Below are 19,547 nucleotides of genomic sequence, written 5' to 3'. Positions count from 1 at the left end.
CACACACACACACACACACACACACACACCAACTCTCACAACGCCTTTAACAACATGACATCTCGCTGTCAAGCTGTTATGTTGTATCTAACGTAATTGTTATGTCTTTATTCTCGGGAATTTTCGGTCAATTTCACCCATGTCCTATTGTGCTGTAGTACACCTAACCTTACCTGCCACGACCTGCAGTGTAACACAGGTCATGTATTGTTTGTTGCTTCCCTCATACGACCGGCGGCTCGTTGTTGACAACCTCCCAGGAGGGTCATAACTGCCACTGACGTCATTTGCCGACCTACTCGCCATGATCAGAAGCGTGCATTACCGACCTAATGGTCCTGGCTAATATGATGATGGTCGTTATCCTGATAGCTAGTGTTCACAACCTTTGTCAGTCGATCCATTATGGTTAGTTAGCGTGTTCTATTCACTGGGAGGAGATGTACATCACCTGGTCTTCTACGCCGGACTGGTGGCGCCCTGAGACGGCAGTCCCTGTCATTCACGTTTGCTCTGTGTGTGTGTGTGTGTGTGTGTGTGTGTATTCAGGAATACAGTAAAGAAGGTCCCATTTGTTCACATTCAGTCTCTAACTGTCACATGTAATGCACCGAAACCACAGCTCCCTATCAACATCCAGGCCCCTTAGACCTATCTATGATTTACCCCAGGCGCTTCAAATGCTTTGGTTCAGTCCAATGACAGCACGTCGACCCCGGTGTACCATATCGTTTTAATTCATTCCATTCCTTGCACACCTTTCACCCTCCTGTATGTTCAGGCCAAGATCGTTTAATATCTTTTTCACTACATCCTTCCACCTCCAATTTGGTCTCTCGCTTCTCCTTGTTCCCTCCACCTCTGATACATATATCCTCTTTGTCAGTCTTTCCTCACTCATTCTCTCCATATATCGAAACCATTTCAACGCACCCTCTTCTGCTCTCTCAATCATACTCTTTTTATTTCCACACCTCTCTCTTACCCTTCGATTACTTACTCGTTCAAACCACCTCACACCACATATTGTACTCAAATATTATATTTCAAACACATCTACCCTCCTATAGACAACCCTATCTATAGCCCATGCCTCGCAACCATATAACATTGTTGGAACCACTATTCCTTCAAACATACCCATTTTCGCTCTCCGAGATAACGTTCTCTCCTTCCACACATTCTTCAACGCCCCTAGAACTTTCGCCCCCTCCCTCATCCTGTGACTCGCTTCTGCTTCCATGGTTCCATCCGCTGCTAAGTCCACTCCCAGATATCTAAAACACTTCACTTCCTCCAATTTTTCTCCATCTAGACTTACATCACAATTGACTTGTCCCTCAACCCTACTGAACCTAATAACCTTGCTCTTATTCACATTTACTCTCAACTTTCTTTCACACACTTTTCCAAATTCAGTCACCAACCTCTGCAGCTTCTCACACGAATCAGCCAAAGGAGCTGTATCATCGGCAAACATCAACTGACTCACTTCCCAAGCCATCTCACCCACAACAGACTGCACGCATACTCGCCCCTCTCACCAAGACTCTTGCACTTACATCCCTAACCAACCCATCCATAAACAAATTAAACAACCGCGGGGACATCACACACCTCTGCCGCAGACAGACATTCACTGGAAACCAGTCATTCTCTTCTCTTCCTACGCGTACACATGCCTTACATCCTTGGTAAAGACTTTTCACTGATTCTAGCATCTTACCTCCCACACCATATACTCTTAAAACCTTTCACGAAGCATCTCTATCTACCCTATCATATGCTCTCTCCGGATCCAAAAATGCTGCGTACAAATCCATATATTTTTCTAAGTATTTCTCACATAGAATATTAAAAGCAAACACCTGATCCACACATCCTCTACCACTTGTGAAACCACACTGCTCTTCACCTACCTGATGCTCTGTACATGCCTTCACCCTCTCAGTCAATACCCTCCCAAATAATTTCCCAGGAATACTCAACAAACTTATGCCTCTGTAATTTGAACACACCTTTATCACCTTTGCCTTTGTACAATGGCACTATGCATGCATTCCGCCAATCCTCAGGCACTTCACCATGGTCTATACATACATTAAATGTCCTTACCAACCAATCAACCACACAGTCACCCCTATTTCAATATATTCCTCTTCAATACTATCCAAACCCGCCGCCTTCCCGGACTTCATCTTCCGCAAAGCTTTCACTACCTCTTCTCTCATTACCAAATCATTCTCTCTTTGTACACCAACCCGACCAAAACACCCCATATCTAACCACTCTATCATCAAACACATTCAACAAACCTTCAAAATACTCACTCCATCGCTATCTGTTATCACTTCCCCCTCTTGCTCCCTTCACCAATGCTCCCATTTGTTTTCTTGTCTTACGCACGTTATTTACCTCCTTCCAAAATATCTCTATATTCTCCCTAAAATTTTATGATACTCTCTCACTCAGACTCTTATTTGCCCTCTTTTTCAACTCTTGCACCTTTCTCTTGACCTCTTGCCGCTTTCTTTTATACATCGCCTAGTCATTTGCACTACTTCCATGCAAATATCGTCCAAACGCCTCTCTTTTCTCTTTCACTAACAATCTTACTTCTTCAGCCCACCACTCACTACCCTTTCTAATCTGTCCACCTCCCACCTTTCTCATACCACTTACATATCCTATTCCTCACCCACTCCCCTCACGTCATTTGATCTCACCTTTTGTCATTCCACACTCAATCACTCCTGATACTTCCCCACACAAGTCTCCTTTCCATGTTCACTTACTGTTACCACTCTCTTCTCCCCAACGTTTTCTCTTCTTTTCTGAAAACTTTTACACATCTTCACCTTCGCCTTCACAAGATAGTGATCAGACATCCCTCCAGCTGTCCCTCTCAGCACATTGACATCCAGAAGTCTCTCTTTCACACGCCTATCAATTAACACGTAATCCAATGATGCCCTTTGACCATCTCTCTTATTCACATATGTATACTTATGTGTATCTCTTTTTAAGCCAGGTATTCCCAATCACCAGTCTTTTTCAGCATACAAATCCACAAGCTCTTCACTATTTCCATTCACAACACAACACCTCATGTACACCAATTTTGCCCTCAACTGCCACATTACTCACCTTCGCATTCAAATCACACATCACTAAAACCCGGTCCCGTGCTTGATGCGCTGCTAATACACTTATTCAACTGCTCCCAAAACACTTGCTTATCATGATCTTTCTTCTCATGACCAGGTGTATAGGCACAAATAATCACACTTCTCTCTCCATCCACTTTCAGTTTTACCCACATCAATCTAGAATTTACTTTCTTACACTATCATATGCTATACACTATATATACACTATCATTACAACTCCTGCTGCAGGAGTAGTGCTAGTCCTTCCTTGGCTCTTGTCCTCTCACCAGTCCCTGATTTCACTCCCAAGACCTTCCCAAACCACTCTTCCCCCTTACCCTTGAGCTTCGTTTCACTCAGAGCCAGAACATCCAGGTCATGTTCCTCAAACATACTACCTATCTCTCCTTTCTTCTCATCTTGGTGACATCTACACACATTCAGACATCCAAATCTAAGCCTTCGAGGAGGATGAGCACTTCCCGCTTGATTCCCTTTTCTGTTTCCCCTTTTAGAAATGTAAAAACAAAGGGAGGGGGGCCTTCAGTTTCCCTCTCCCACCCCCTTAACTCGCCTTTTACGACACGCGGGGAATACGTGCGAAGCGTTTTTTCTCCCCTATATATATATATATATATATATATATATATATATATATATTGGAAAGGATCACAATTTTGCGCGTGATCAAGATATTCCTATGAGTCCATGGAATGGTTTGGAATCATAGGAATACATATATATATATATATATATATCATACAAACCTCCAACAGCCAGGATCAAACCAGGGACCCCTGCATGGCAGGTGGGAGGAGTACCGCGAGGCTATGATGGCACCTAATAGGGAAATGACAATTCAAATACTATGTAATCGAATACCCTTTGTCTCACGTTGGTGAGGTACTGGGTCTCCACTGGTCATCTCCCACTAGACTCACTAACGTGAGACGAAGGTTAATAGATAACATAGTTTCGATTAATCATTTCCCTATTAGGGGTGATCATCGCATAGCCTTAATGCTCCCGCCTGCTACGCATGAGTCCCGGGCTCGATCCTGGCTGTTGGAGGTTTGTATCTTATATTGAAGTGCCATTCATGTGCTGGAAATGAGATGTTTGGGGACAATATGTGGTGTGAGGTGGTTTGATCGAGTTACTAATGATAGGGTAACAGAGATGTGTGGTGATAAAAAGGGTGTGGTTGAGAGAGCAGAAGAGAGTGTTTTGAATGGTTTGGTCACATGGAGAGAATGAGTGAGGAAAGATTGACAAAGAGGATATATGTGTCAGAGGTGGAGGGAACGAGAAGTGGAAGACCCAATTGGAGGTGGAAAGATGGAGTGAAAAAGATTTTGAGTGATCGGAGCATGAACATGCAGGAGGGTGAAAGGCGTGCAAGGAATAGAGTGAATTGGAACGATGTGGTATATCGGGGTCGACATGCTGTCAATGGAGTGGATCAGGGCATGTGAAGCGTCTGGGGTAAACCATGGAAAGTTCTGTGGGGTCTGGGTGTGGAAAGGGAGCCGTGGTTTCGGTGCATTATTACAAGACAGCTAGAGACTGAGTGTGAACGAATGTTGCCTTTATTGTCTTTTCCTAGCGCTACCTCGCATACATGCGGGGGAGGGGGTTGTTATTTCATGTGTGGCGAGGTGGCGATGGGAATGAATAAAGGCAGACAGTATGAATTATGCACATGTGTATATATGTATATGTCTGTGTGTGTATATATATGTATACGTTGAGATGTATAGGTATGTATATTTGCGTGTGTGGACGTGTATGTATATACATGTGTATGTGGGTGGGTTGGGCCATTCTTTCGTTTGTTTCCTTGCGCTCCCTCGCTAAAGCGGAAGACAGCGACAACGTAAATTAATAATGAATATATATATACCTCCGTCATCCTTGGGGATAGGGGAGAAACAATAGTTCACACTTATTCCCTGCATGTTGTAGAAGGCGACTAAAAGGGAAGGGAGTGGGGGGGGGGGCTGGAAATCCTCCCCTCTCGTTTCTTTTAAGTTTCCAAAAGAAGGAACAGAGAAGGGGGCTAGGTGAGGATAATTCCTCAAAGTGCCCAGTCCCCTGTTCTTAACGCTACCTCGCTAACGCGGGAAATGGCGAATAGTATGAAAGAAAGAAAGATATACCTCCGTGTTGTGCAGTTTCGTTCTGTAAGATGCCATCTGCTGGATGTGTGAGCCTGATATGAAATGTCCAGTGTAGACCCCGTTGCTCACCGACGTGAGAGGAAGGGTATTCGATTACATAGTATTTGAATAATCATTTCCCTATTAGCGGCTATCATAGTCTTTGTTGACTGTTTTCGATGATAGAGTGGCAGTTATAGGGTGTTTTGGTTGAGGTGGTGTGGGAAGTGAGAGGCTTAGGGAGAATGGTTTGGTAAACAGGGAAGCGGTAGTGAAACCTTTGCGGAAGATGAAAGCCGGCAAGGTTTGGATGGTATTGCAGAGGAAGTTACTAAAAAAGGGGGTGACTGTGTTGTTTGCTGGTTGGTAAGGATATTCAATGCATGTATGGTTCATAGTGAAGTGTCTGACGACTGGCGGAATGCATGCATAGTGCCATTGTACAAAGGCAAAGGGGATAAAGGTAAGTGTTCAAATTACAGAGATTGTTGAGTACTCCTAGGAAATCGTGTTGGAGGGTATTGATTGATAGGGTAAAGGTATGCACAGAGCATCAGTTTGGAGAAAAGCAGTGTGGTTTCAGAAGTAGTAGAGGATGTGTGGATCGGGTGCTTGCTTTGAAGAATGTATGTGAGAAATACTTGGAAAAACAGATGGATTTTTATGTGACATTTATGGATCTGGAGAGGGCATATGATAGAGCTGATAGAGATACTTTGTGGAAGTGTTAAGAGTATATGGTGTAGGAGGTAAGTTGCTAGAAAGTGAAAAGTTTTTATCGAGGATGTAAGGCATGTGTATGAGTAGGCAAGAGAGGAAAGTGATGGGTTCCCAGTGAATGTTGGTTTGCAGCATCGGTGCATGATCTCTCTAAAGTTGTTCAACTTGTACATGGTCGTTCGGGAGGTGAATGCAAGAGTTTTGGAAAGAGGGGCAAGTATGTAGTCTGTTGCGGGTGAAAGGGCTTGGGAAGTGAGGTAGTTGTTCGCTGATGATAAAGCTATGATACAGCTTTGGGCCTGGTCCATAGCCTAATGGTTAGCATTTCCGCCTCTTGCACAGGGGTCCCGAGTTCGATCCTGGCTGTTGGAGGTTTGTATGATACATATATATATGTATATATATATATATATACATATTGTTCGTTCGCTATCTCACTAACGCATGAAACGGCAATCGAATACTTGAAACAAATATTGTTTATGGAATAAAACAACATGATCGCTTTTGTTTATTTTCTTGTATAGTATTTTCAACGTTCATGTCATCCTTCTTTCATCCTAGGATAACTGAACACAGTCCGTTATTGCTCTGTTTAACACAACTTTTCGGATTTGTTCATCCATTACAGTTAAGTGAATTAAGAACAGAAATGAAGAAACTTTACAAAAACTCAAGCGAAGAATGGATGAGGCTTCAAGACTTCACAGGAGAAAGCAGCGTGGAAAGTGAGTGTCGTGAAAGACATAAGATTAGTGTTATCAGGGTTAGTGTTCACCGAGCAATGGAAAACTGTTACTCTTGGGCTTCACTACACCAAGAGTTAAACACGGTAAAACAGATCCTAATAAACAATGGATGCAGCACTTCTGGTACTGACAATGAGATCAACAGACAAATAAGTAAGTACTTATGTACCACCCTTGGGGGTGATATGATGGGAACTACTTACAAAATGTATGATAAGAAACACGAGAATATTCTCATAGACATTTTGAAACGAAGTTGCCGATCTTATTGTCCAGACGAGATCAATTTATGTCATTGTTATTGTGGCCCGAGTACATCATCTGTGGTCATGAAGAATAATCTTAATGAAGAGGATCAACGCTGTGTGTCTGCTCGTGTAACACCGGAGATTGTGTATCCGCTCTGATAATAGTTACATTGGGCACACAACAACGACTTGACAAATAGAGTGACGTCACACTTGCAAAAAGGAGGACCCAGAAGACGTCTTGGGGAACAACAGCAACAATCTTTACCTAAGGAAAGGATGATGAATTATACAATAAGTCTAGCGAGAGATCTGATATTACGAGAAAACTTTAAATACAACGAGGTAGTTAATATCAGGGTTATGGACGCTTTAGTTAATCAAGTTAATGCTCGGGTCTGTATGATGGATCACTAATTACAACGAAAAGCAACAACAATACCTTCCAGAATAATCAAGAGATCCCACCAGGAAGAAGAGGACCTGATATCAGCAATGACCTTCTTTTTGATGTGGAGGGATGGGAAGGTGTCGACCTCAGTCCCCCAGAAACCCCGGTGTGATGGTTGTGTGTGTCGTCAGTTGCTAGGAGTGTTTGTAGTGTCAACATGGCTACTCTACACTCTGCATCATACATTGTAATATTGCTAGTGTTTCAAAATGTCTATGAGAATATTTTCGTCTTTCTTATCATACACTTTGTAAGTAGTTCCCATCATATTACCCCGAGGGTGGTACATAAGTACTTACTTATTTGTCTGTTGATCTCATTGTCAGTACCATTGTTTATTAGGATCTGTTTTACCGTGTTTAACTCTTGGTGTAGTGAAGCCCCAGAGGAACAGTTTTCCATTGTTCGGTGAACACTAACCCTGATAACACTAATCTTATATCTTTCAAGACACTCACTTTCCACGCTGCTTTCTCCTGTGAGGTCCTGAAGCCTCATCCATTCTTCGTTTGAGTTTTTGTACTGTTTCTTCTAATATAACAGATATGTTGTCCAAATAATGAAAGGAAATGAAGGGATTTATAGGCTAAATATGCAGTCCTTATTCTCCACGTGGCACAAGAAAGCTTGGGGGGAAATGTAGCCCCAGCGGTGAACCTATGGCTGCCCCATCCTGCTGATACTATACATGTACATATGTTCTGCAGGACATCTTAGTGGGGCTTCCATAGCGCGGGTTCGTGGCGTTTGTCGAAAAACCTTTCTTTCGAGACGAGGAAGTTGTAAGGTCGGATAATTGTACACGTCATACACATCATTAAGAACTGTTATGATTGTCTTCTCTACAGGATCATTGGTGAATAAGTTCTCAACATTCAATGATGTAACATGTTACGTGGGTGATTCCAACTTTGTAGTCCAGAAATTTATTCATAGATCATAGTATCTTGTAGGGATGCCAGCAGAAATTATGCTGCTTAAAACTTTTACTAAATGGTATGATGATATCGAACTCTGTGATTTAACGGTTACCATCTTTGTGTGTTTTAACATTTTCATGTTGATATCACTGGTTGTGATCACCTACAATACACTGGAACTTAAACACATCAATCTCATCATTGGTAGCATCAATATGCGTGCTATAAACACTATATTTCAAAGCCTCTGGTAAATTCCTCTAGATACATCTGACTTTAACATTTTCTTGTAGAATCAACTCGACTTTGTTCATGTAATCTACTCGATTCATTACTAGGAATATTGAAGTTTAGTCTGGTCTTACTATAACTGTGTATGATTTTAAGAAGGTCACTTGCAGCCTTTCGCCGTCTTGGTGTGATAAGTGAGCTTGATCTTCCCGATCTTATATTCATGCATTCATCTTGAAGTTGATCTTGTATGTCACGATTCATACTAATCTTACTTTCCTTACGCAAGCTACAGGTCTTCATACAACATTATGTAAGCTTCATATGTCTTGATACAACATTATGTAAGCTTCATATGTCTTGATACATACAAGCTTTACAAGTCTTCATACTTTATGCAAGAAGCAGATGTCTTCATACATTATGCAAGAAGCAGATGTCTTCATACATTATGCAAGAAGCAGATGTCTTCATGCATTATGCAAGAAGCAGATATCTTCATACATTGTGCAAGAAGCAGTTGTCTTCATACAATATGCAAGAAGCAGATATCTTCATACATTATGCAAGAAGCAGATGTCTTCATACAATATGCAAGAAGCAGATGTCTTCATACATTATGCAAGAAGCAGATGTCTTCATACATTATGCAAGGAGCAGATGTCTTCATACATTATGCAAGAAGCAGATATCTTCATACATTGTGCATGAAGCAGATGTCTTCATACAATATGCAAGAGGCAGATATCTTCATACATTATGCAAGAAGCAAATGTCTTCATACATTATGCAAGAAGCAGATGTCTTCATACAATATGCAAGAAGCAGATGTCTTCATACATCATGCAAGAAGCAGATGTTTTCATACATTATGCAAGAAGCAGATGTCTCCATACATTATGCAAGAAGCAGATGTCTTCATACATTATGAAAGAAGCAGATGTCTTCATACATTATGCAAGAAGCAGATATCTTCATACATTGTGCAAGAAGCAGATGTCTTCATACATTATGCAAGAAGCAGATGTCTTCATACATTATGCAAGAAGCAAATGTCTTCATACATTTTGCAAGAAGCAGATGTCTTCATACAATATGCAAGAAGCAGATGTCTTCATACAATATGCAAGAAGCAGATGTCTTCATACATCATGCAAAAAGCAGATATCTTCATACATTATGCAAGAAGCAAATGTCTTCACACATTATGCAAGAAGCAGATGTATTCATACATTATGCAAGAAGCAAATATCTTCATACATTATGCAAGAAGCGGATGTCTTCATACAATATGCAAGAAGCAGATGTCTTCATACAATATGCAAGAAGCAGATGTATTCATACATCATGCAAAAAGCAGATGTCTTCATACATTATGCAAGAAGCAGATGTCTTCATACATCATGCAAAAAGCAGATATCTTCATACATTATGCAAGAAGCAAATGTCTTCATACATTATGCAAGAAGCAGATGTCTTCATACATTATGCAAGAAGCAGATGTCTTCGTACATAATGCAAGAGCAGATGTCTTCATACATTATGCAAGAAGCAGATATCTTCATACATTATGCAATAAGCAGATGTCTTCACACAATATGCAAGAAGCAGATGTCTTCATACATCATGCAAGAAGCAGATGTCTTTATACATTATGCAAGAAGCAGATGTCTTCATACGTTATGCAAGAAGCAAATATCTTCATACATTATGCAAGAAGCAAATGTCTTCATACATTATGCAAGAAACAGATGTCTTCATACATCATGCAAAAAGCAGATATCTTCATACATTATGCAAGAAGCAAATGTCTTCATACATTATGCAAGAAGCAGATGTCTTCATACATTATGCAAGAAGCAAATGTCTTCATACATTATGCAAGAAGCAGATGTCTTCATACATTATGCAAGAAGCAGATGTCTTCATACATCATGCAAAAAGCAGATATCTTCATACATTATGCAAGAAGCAGATATCTTCATACATTATGCAAGAAGCAAATGTCTTCATACATTATGCAAGAAGCAAATATCTTCATACATTATGCAAGAAGCAAATGTCTTCATACATTATGCAAGAAGCAGATGTCTTCATATAACATTTCGGTTTTTGTTTTCTTCTCTTGCTGTCTTTGTTTTGGCAGATGTCGGCATATCACTCCAAAATTCATGTGTTCATTTTGTTCGATGTTCGATTGAATATTAGATAGATTACATCACCTTCATTATATTCCAGTCGACATGACATTTTCTGTTCTGTAGTTCTTGTGGTGTTTTCATAAGTCTTCGTCAAGTCAGCTCAGGTCAGGCATCGTTCGCTCTCGATTTTTACGCTTTGAGAGAAACCACGAACCTGCACCATGGAAGCCCCATTTAGATAGCATGAACAAATATGTATCTTATCAGCATGATGGAGTATATATGGTTTCTCCGCTGGAGGTACGTTTTGCCAATGTTTTCATGTCCCTCGTGGAGAATTAAACACTGAAAAAAGAGTCAATAATTCCCTTCATTTACTTTCGTTATTTGGAAAACATCTGTTTTTAGAAGGAATCAAGGTACATCACAACAATGCAAACGAGTGGAAGAGGTGCGAGGACATCCCTGCACAGTAGAGAGCAGCATAGGAAATAAAAGATTCCCATTCCTGAATATTAGTATTGATGTCTCACATGGCTAATTCTCGACACAGATAGACAGAAAGCAATGAGATGCAGGTCGTTGCCACAGCGGAGAAAGTGAGTGTCCTGTTAGATATATTATGAGTGTTATCAGGGCTAATGCTCACCGAACACTGGAAAATTGTTCCTCTTGGTCTCTTCTGCACCAAGAGTTAAACGGGTAAAATATATTCTGTCAAACAGTAAATTCAACACTACCGATATTGACAATGAGGTCAACGGACAAAGTAAATTATAAAAACACTGTCATCATCTTATAAGAAAGCCGAGAAAATTCTTAAAGACAAACTTAGAATGATATTATAAATGAAAATGATATGGATGTTGCTTCAGCAGCTTTAGTCAAAACTTCAAAGCAGTGGAGGGAATACATTGTCACCACGCAGTACGCGGTGTTTTGGCATTGCGAAGCCAAACTGGTGGAACGACGACAGAAATGTCCGTTGTCTCAGAAAGAAGCACATAAGAAGCTCCAAGAGACCAATGACCAGCTTGATAGAGCAAATCATGTTAGTATGTAGCGTACATTGCTGGAAAAAGCAAAAGAAGCCTACAGGAGTTTTATGAGTATGTTAGAAGCAGGAAGCTCATTACCCAGTCAAGTGGTCTATTAATCTCTGAAAATAGTTGTTTGATTTACGGCAACAAAGACGTGACAAAGATTAAAGAAAAAAATGACTGGTGCATGTGTATTGACAACTAAAGATACGGGTCGTCCCGAATCCAATTCCAGTGCTAATAGAGGAAAACATTTTGCAACACAAGTGTTGAAGATGTTTTATCACTATATGAGATGAATATGAATAAAACAGCAGGCCCAGATAAGAATTATCCGAGAACAATGAAAGAGGCAAAAATGAGATATCTAAACCTCAAGACTACTCTTCCATTAAGTCCATTGCTTACGGGGATGTTGCAGGGAATGGAAGCTTACTAATGTTTCAGAAAAGGTAATAAATCATTGCCCGAAAGTTATCGTCCAATCACCGTAATGTATGTGGTTAGTATAGTTGGTAAACTTATGGAAACCATTAGTCGTCGGGATAAGATCATAAACCAAATCGTTCATGTCTGACAAATCTGCTTCATTTCTTTAATGATATAATCAACATATTTGATGAATATAAGCAATCATTCGATAAGGTTACTAACTAAAGATAAGTCAAATGGTAAAGATTGGGTTTTGCTTCGGTGGTTAGAAAACTGGTTAACTGGCTGTAAACAAAGAATTGTTATCAACGGTCAAGTGGTGTACCACAAGGGTCGGTCTTGGAACCGCTCCTCTTTTTCATCTATACCAATTATAGTGATAATGGGCTGCAGTGTAAGATATCAAAATTCGCAGATGATACTAAGATGGAAAATAGATCTGCAACAGGAATTGAACGTCTGCAACTTCAATCTAACACAGACAAACTGATGGACTGGGTTTACAGTTTTCACATAGATCTTGACATCGTTAAGTGCAAAGTTTTACATGTCGGCAGAGGAAAATTATAAAGCAAGCTGCAGTATGAATTCTGATGAGCTGTAAAAGGTAAATGAAGGAAAGCACTTGTGTGTTATGAACTCTCGTGATCTAATGCCAAGTAATCAGTGAACTGAAACATTTGAAAAAAGCGAACAAGATATTTGAATTGATAGATATGGTTATCGAATTTAGGTCCAGGGAAATTGTCCTTACTCTTCACAAGTCACTCGTGCTTTCTCACCTTGAACATCACATTCAGTTGTGGTCATCTACCTTAAGAGGAAAGACATAGAAAGAATTCAGAGAGATAGAGAAGAGCTACCAGGATGATTCGTGAACTGAGAAACAAATCTATGAGAGCTGACTAAACGCCTTAAATCTATTGAGTTCAGAAAGGAGAAGGTTGAGAGATGATCTGATGCAGGCATTCAGAATTATAACAGGCTTCGATAATCTTAAACTTCGACTTGCCTAAGGATAGATTCATCTGATTTCACTCGCAGTAATAGTTATAAACTCGTAGGCAAACGTTTTACATCGATTCAGGCGAAATACTTTTTCTTCAACAAGATTGTTAAGAAATGGAATGCTTTACTAATTACAGTGGTGGAAAGTAGTACCATAAGATACGTTTAAGAATAGGCTTAATAGATATTCCCTTGAGATGCACTACTGACATTATTTGCGCCTCCTATGTGAAAAGTTTATAATATTCTTTTATTTCTATCAAGTACGTATTTCTCCTCTTACCGTACTGATCTATGATTTTTATATTTCTTCCATTAACACAAACAGCCTCGAAGGGACGCAGTGGTCTGCTGCTGTTTGAATTCCTTTGTATTCCTTTGTGTTGTGAAACAAAATTGCTGTCCTAATAATCCAGACGACAAGAACAATTAGTGTATTCATCATTGTAGTCCAAGGATATTACCTCTGGTCATGAAGGACAGTAATGACGACCCTGCTATACTGAAGAAGGCCAATGTTGTTTGTGTGTTCAACTGTAACACCGCAGATTGTACGCTCCTTTTTGATAATAGTCACAGAACAACGACATTGCCAAGAGAAGTGACGTCGAGCTAGGAGGAGGGAAGGACAGAAAACATCTTCGGGAACAACACCAACCATCTTTATTTGGGGACCAGATGATGATTCATATAAGAAGTATAGAAAGAACGGAGGGAAGACTAAACCTTCAAATACTCGAAGCAGTTTATAGTAATCGTCAATGTAATGCGTGGGGTTCCCATTCTCTGCATAATGACACATTATTTGCAGCAAGAAGCAACAATAGTACGTGGCGGAAAAATCTAGAAATCCAGCCGAGAAGAAGAGGTCCAAACATCAGTGATTCCCACACCACCCATCCATCCACCATCACACACACACACACACACACACACACACACACACACACACACACACACACACATTATGACGTGACCACGGTGTGAATGCTGTATGCGTGGTCAGTGACCAATGAGTGTTTATCGTGTCAACATGTTTCCTTTATGCTCTATACTTATATTGTAACATCTATTGCCTTAGCCGTTCTTTAATTCACTATATGATAAATGAAAAGGCCGAAACGTTGCGTTAAAATGGGCAATATTAGACTGTTCCTTGCGTTAGTTTTAAGACAATAAAGAATGAAAATACAAGGGATATATATATATATATGTATATATATATATATATATATATATATATATATATATATATATATATATATATATATATATATATATATATATATATATATATATATAAATATATATATATATATATATATATATATATATATATATATATATATATATATATATATATATATATATATATATATATATATATATATATATATATATGTATAATATCTAATAAGGTATCGCAAGGAAACAGACGAAAGAATGACCCAACCGACCCACATACACATCTATATACATGAACGCCCACACACGCACATATACATACCTATACATTACAACATATACATACATATACATACACAGACATATACATATATACACATGCATATATTCATACATGCTGCCTTCATCCATTCCTGCCGCCACCCCGCCATACATGAAATGACACCCCCTTCCCCGGCGTGCGCGCGAAGTAGCGCTAGGAAAGGACAACAAAAGCAACATTCGTTCACACTCAGTCTCTAGCTATCATGTATAATGCACAGAAACCACAGCTCCCTTTCCACATCCAGGCCCCACAGAACTTTCCATGGTTTACCCCAGACGCTTCACATGCCCTGGTTTAATCCATTGACAGCACGTCGACCTGGTATACCACTTCGTTCCAATTCTCTCTATTCCTTGCACGCCATTCATCCTCCTGCATGTTCAGGCCCCAATCACTCAAAATCTTTTTCACTCCATCTTTCCACCTCCAATTCGGTCTCCCACTTCTCCTCGTTCCCTCCACCTCTGGCGCATATATCCTCTTTGTCAATCTTTCCTCATTCATTCTCTCCATGTGACCAAACCATTTCACAACACCCTCCTCTGCTCTTTCAACCACACTCTTTTTATTACCACACATCTCTCTTACCCTTTCATCACTAACTCGATCAAACCACCTCACACCACATATTGTCCTCAAGCATCTCATTTCCAGCATATCCACCCTCCTCCACACAACTTTATCTTTAGCCTACGCCTGCAATCATATAACATTGTTGGAACCACTGTTCCTTCAAACATATCCATTTTTGCTTTCCAAGATAGCGTTCTCGACTTCCACACATTCTTTACCACTCCCAGAACTTTCACCCCCTCCCCCACTCTATGATTCACTTCCGCTTCCATGGTTCCATCCGCTGCCAAATCCGCTACCAGATATCTAAAACACTTCACTTCCTCCAGTTTTTCTCCATTCAAACTTACCTCCCAATTGACTTGTCCCTCAACCCTACTGTACCTAATAACCTTGCTCTTATTCACATTTACTCTCAGCTTTCTTCTTTCACACACCTTACCAAACTCGGTCACCAGCTTCTGCAGTTTCTCACCCGAATTAGCCACCAGTGCTGTATCATCAGGGAACAACAACTGACTTCCCAAGCTCTCTCATCCACAACAGACTACATACTTGCCCCTCTTGACAAAACTCTTGCATTCACCTCCCTAACAAGCCCATCCATAAACAAATTAAACAACCATGGAGACATCACACACCCTTGCCGCAAACCAACATTCACTGAGAACCAATCACTTTCCTCTCTTCCTACTCGTACACATGCCTTACATCCTCGATAAAAAACTTTTAACTGCTTCTAACAACTTGCCTCCCACACCATATATCATGATACCTTCCACAGAGCATCTCTATCATCTCTATCATATGCATTCTCCAGATCTATAAATGGTACATACAAATCCATTTGCTTTTCTAAGTATTTCTCACATACATTCTTCAAAGCAAACACCTGATCCACACATCCTCTACCACTTCTGAAACCACACTGCTGTTCTCCAATCTGATGCTCTGTACATGCCTTCACCCTCTCAATCAATACCTTCCCATATAATTTCCCAGGAATACTCAACAAACGTATACCTCTGTAATTCGAGCACTCACTTTTATCCCCTTTGCCTTTGTACACTGGCACTATGCACGCATTCCGCCAGTCCTCAGGCACCTCACCAAGAGTCATAAATACATTCAATATCCTTACCAACCAGTCAACAATACAGTCATCCCCTTTTTTAATAAATTCCACTGTAATACCATCCAAATCCGCTACCTTGCCGGTTTTCATCTTCCGCAAAGCTTTTACTACCTCTTCTCTGTTTACCAAATCATTCTCCCTAACCCTCTCACTTTGCACACCACCCCGACCAAAACACCCTATATCTGCCACTCTATCATCTAACACATTCAACAAACCTTCAAAGTTCTCACTCCATCTCCTTCTCACATCACCACTAATTGTTATCACCTCCCTATTAGCCCCCTTCACTGAAGTTCCCATTTGTTCCCTTGCCTTTCGCATATTTTTACTCTCCCAAAATCTAATGATACTCTCTCACCCCAACTCTCATTTGCCCTCTTTTTCACCTCTTGCACCTTTCTCTTGACCTCCTACCTCTTTCTTTTTTACATCTCCCAGTCATTTGCATTATTTCCCCGCAAAAATCGTCCAAATGCCTCTCTCTTCTCATTCATTAACATTCTTACTTCTTCATCCCACCACTCACTACCCTTTCTAATCTGCCCACCACCCACCCTTCTCATGCCACAAGCATCTTTTGCGCACTCCGTCACTGCTTCCCTAAATACATCCTATTCCTCCCCCACTCCCCTTACGTCCTTTGTTCTCACCTTTTTCCATTCTGTACTCAATCTCTCCTGTTACTTCCTCACACAAGTCTCCTTCCAAAGCTCACTTACTCTCACCACCCTCTTCACCCCAACATTCTCTCTTCTCTTCTGAAAACCTCTACAAATCTTCACCTTAGCCTCCACAAGATAATGATCAGATATCCCTTCAGTTGCAACTCTTAGCACATTAACATCCAAAAGTCTCTCTTTTGCGCGCCTATCAATTAACACGTAATCCAATAACGCTTTTTGGCAATCTCTCCTACTTACATACGTATACTTATGCATGCATCTCTTTTTAAATCAGGTATTCCCAATCACCAGTCCTTTTTCAGCGCACAAATCTACAAGCTCTTCACCATTTCCATTTACAACACTGAACACCCCATGTACAGCAATTATTCCCTAAACTGCCACATTACTCACCTTTGCATTTAAATCACCCATCACTATAACCCGGTCTCGTGCATCAAAAACTGGTAACACACACACTCAGCTGCTCCCAAAACACTTGCCTTTCATGATGTTTCTTCTAATGCCCAGGTGCATATGCACCAATAATCACCCATTTCTCTCCATCCACTTTCAGTTTTACCCATACCAATCTAGAGTTTACTTTTTTATATGTACTTTCTTCGTGTATATATATATATATATATATATATATATATATATATATATATATATATATATATATATATATATATATATATATATATTTTGCTTTGTCGCTGTCTCCCGCGTTTGCGAGGTAGTGCAAGGAAACAGACGAAAGATTTGGCCCAACCCACCCCCATACACATGTATATACATACGTCCACACACGCAAATATACATACCTACACAGCTTTCCATGGTTTGCCCCAGACGCTTCACATGCCCTGATTCAATCCACTGACAGCACGTCAACCCCGGTATACCACATCGATCCAATTCACTCTATTTCTTGCCCTCCTTTCACCCTCCTGCATGTTCAGGCCCCGATTACACAGAATCTTTTTCACTCCATCTTTCCACCTCCAATTTGGTCTCCCACTTCTCCTCGTTCCCTCCACCTCCGACACATATATCCTCTTGGTCAATCTTTCCTCACTCATTCTCTCCATGTGCCCAAACCATTTCAAAACACCCTCTTCTGCTCTCTCAACCACGCTCTTTTTATTTCCCTTACGTTACTTACTCGATCAAACCACCTCACACCACACATTGTCCTCAAACATCTCATTTCCAGCACATCCATCCTCCTGCGCACAACTCTATCCATAGCCCACGCCTCGCAACCATACAACATTGTTGGAACCACTATTCCTTCAAACATACCCATTTTTGCTTTCAGAGATAATGTTCTCGACTTCCACACATTCTTCAAGGCTCCCAGAATTTTCGCCCCCTCCCCCACCCTATGATCCACTTCCGCTTCCATGGTTCCATTCGCTGCCAGATCCACTCCCAGATACCTGGAAACAATCCACCTCATCAGGAGCCAATACTTAAAGTTATTTAAATCCCAACGTCACACTTGTTTCCCGCCGTCCAACACCACTCCCTCTAGGCCAAGTACTGTCTGCTTTGTCTGGTCATAACCCTTGCAAGTGAGAGTGATTAAGGGGGGTCACGTGGCGGGGGTTGACCTGGGTAGCTGGGTGTGTCTTGAACAACTACTTTTATTTTTCATATTTCGTAAGTTTTCTCATAATAATTTGTTTAATTCTAGGATGGGCTTCAAAATTGCCTGGGGACAAATTAAAGCTCTTGATATGAGCAATTGAGACAGAATCGATGACGTTGAGCATGGCATAAAATAAAGAGATATTCAAGATCTGTGAGGTGATCATTTTCATTACAATGTTTAGTGATCGCAGTTTTGTGGTCATCCATACGTACTGAAAGTCGGTGCCAATAACACCTCTCCGTTACAGTTTTACCAGTCTGACCTACATAAGCATATTCACATGCCTTGAATTTGACGACGTGAACACTCCTAATTGTTGCATGATTTGGCCTACTAATTATTAAGGTCTTGCTGTTGGTGATATTCTACTGGAAAGCAACATTACAAGTATCAAAGAGATAACATCTTTGTGGACACAGATTCATTTTGACCATGGACTTTGAGTGTCAGGACAACATACACTTGTTGTATCTGTTTGCTATAACCCAAAATCATTTGCTGTTATTGTTATCTTACAGTATTTTTATCAGGAAGAAGTCTGTCGAAAACTATCTCTGATCTTTCTAATTGAAATCCATATTCTTACTCGTGTCCTTAGAAAGTTTAAAGATATGATGCATGAATACTGATCACTTGAGCAAAGAATGAAACCGGGGAGAGAGAAAAATAAGATTCACACAGTTTCATACCAGGCGTTATGGTACCCGCTGGCCTCAGAGGGATAATTAGTTACGGAGTTGAAATTAACGCAGTGTT

At 40.4% G+C, this 19,547-nt stretch overlaps 1 long non-coding RNA gene across 1 annotated transcript in view; it reads left to right on the top strand.

The window, feature by feature from the left end:
• The window catches only part of LOC139754472 (uncharacterized), a 222,606-nt gene that overhangs the window by 154,015 nt on the left and 49,044 nt on the right, over positions 1 to 19,547 (top strand). The gene's annotated exons all lie outside the window — the stretch shown is intronic.

This window comes from Panulirus ornatus, chromosome 17, assembly GCF_036320965.1.
Source record: "Panulirus ornatus isolate Po-2019 chromosome 17, ASM3632096v1, whole genome shotgun sequence".
In the NCBI taxonomy this organism is placed as follows: domain Eukaryota; kingdom Metazoa; phylum Arthropoda; class Malacostraca; order Decapoda; family Palinuridae; genus Panulirus; species Panulirus ornatus.
This window is presented reverse-complemented; position numbering and strand designations above follow the sequence as displayed.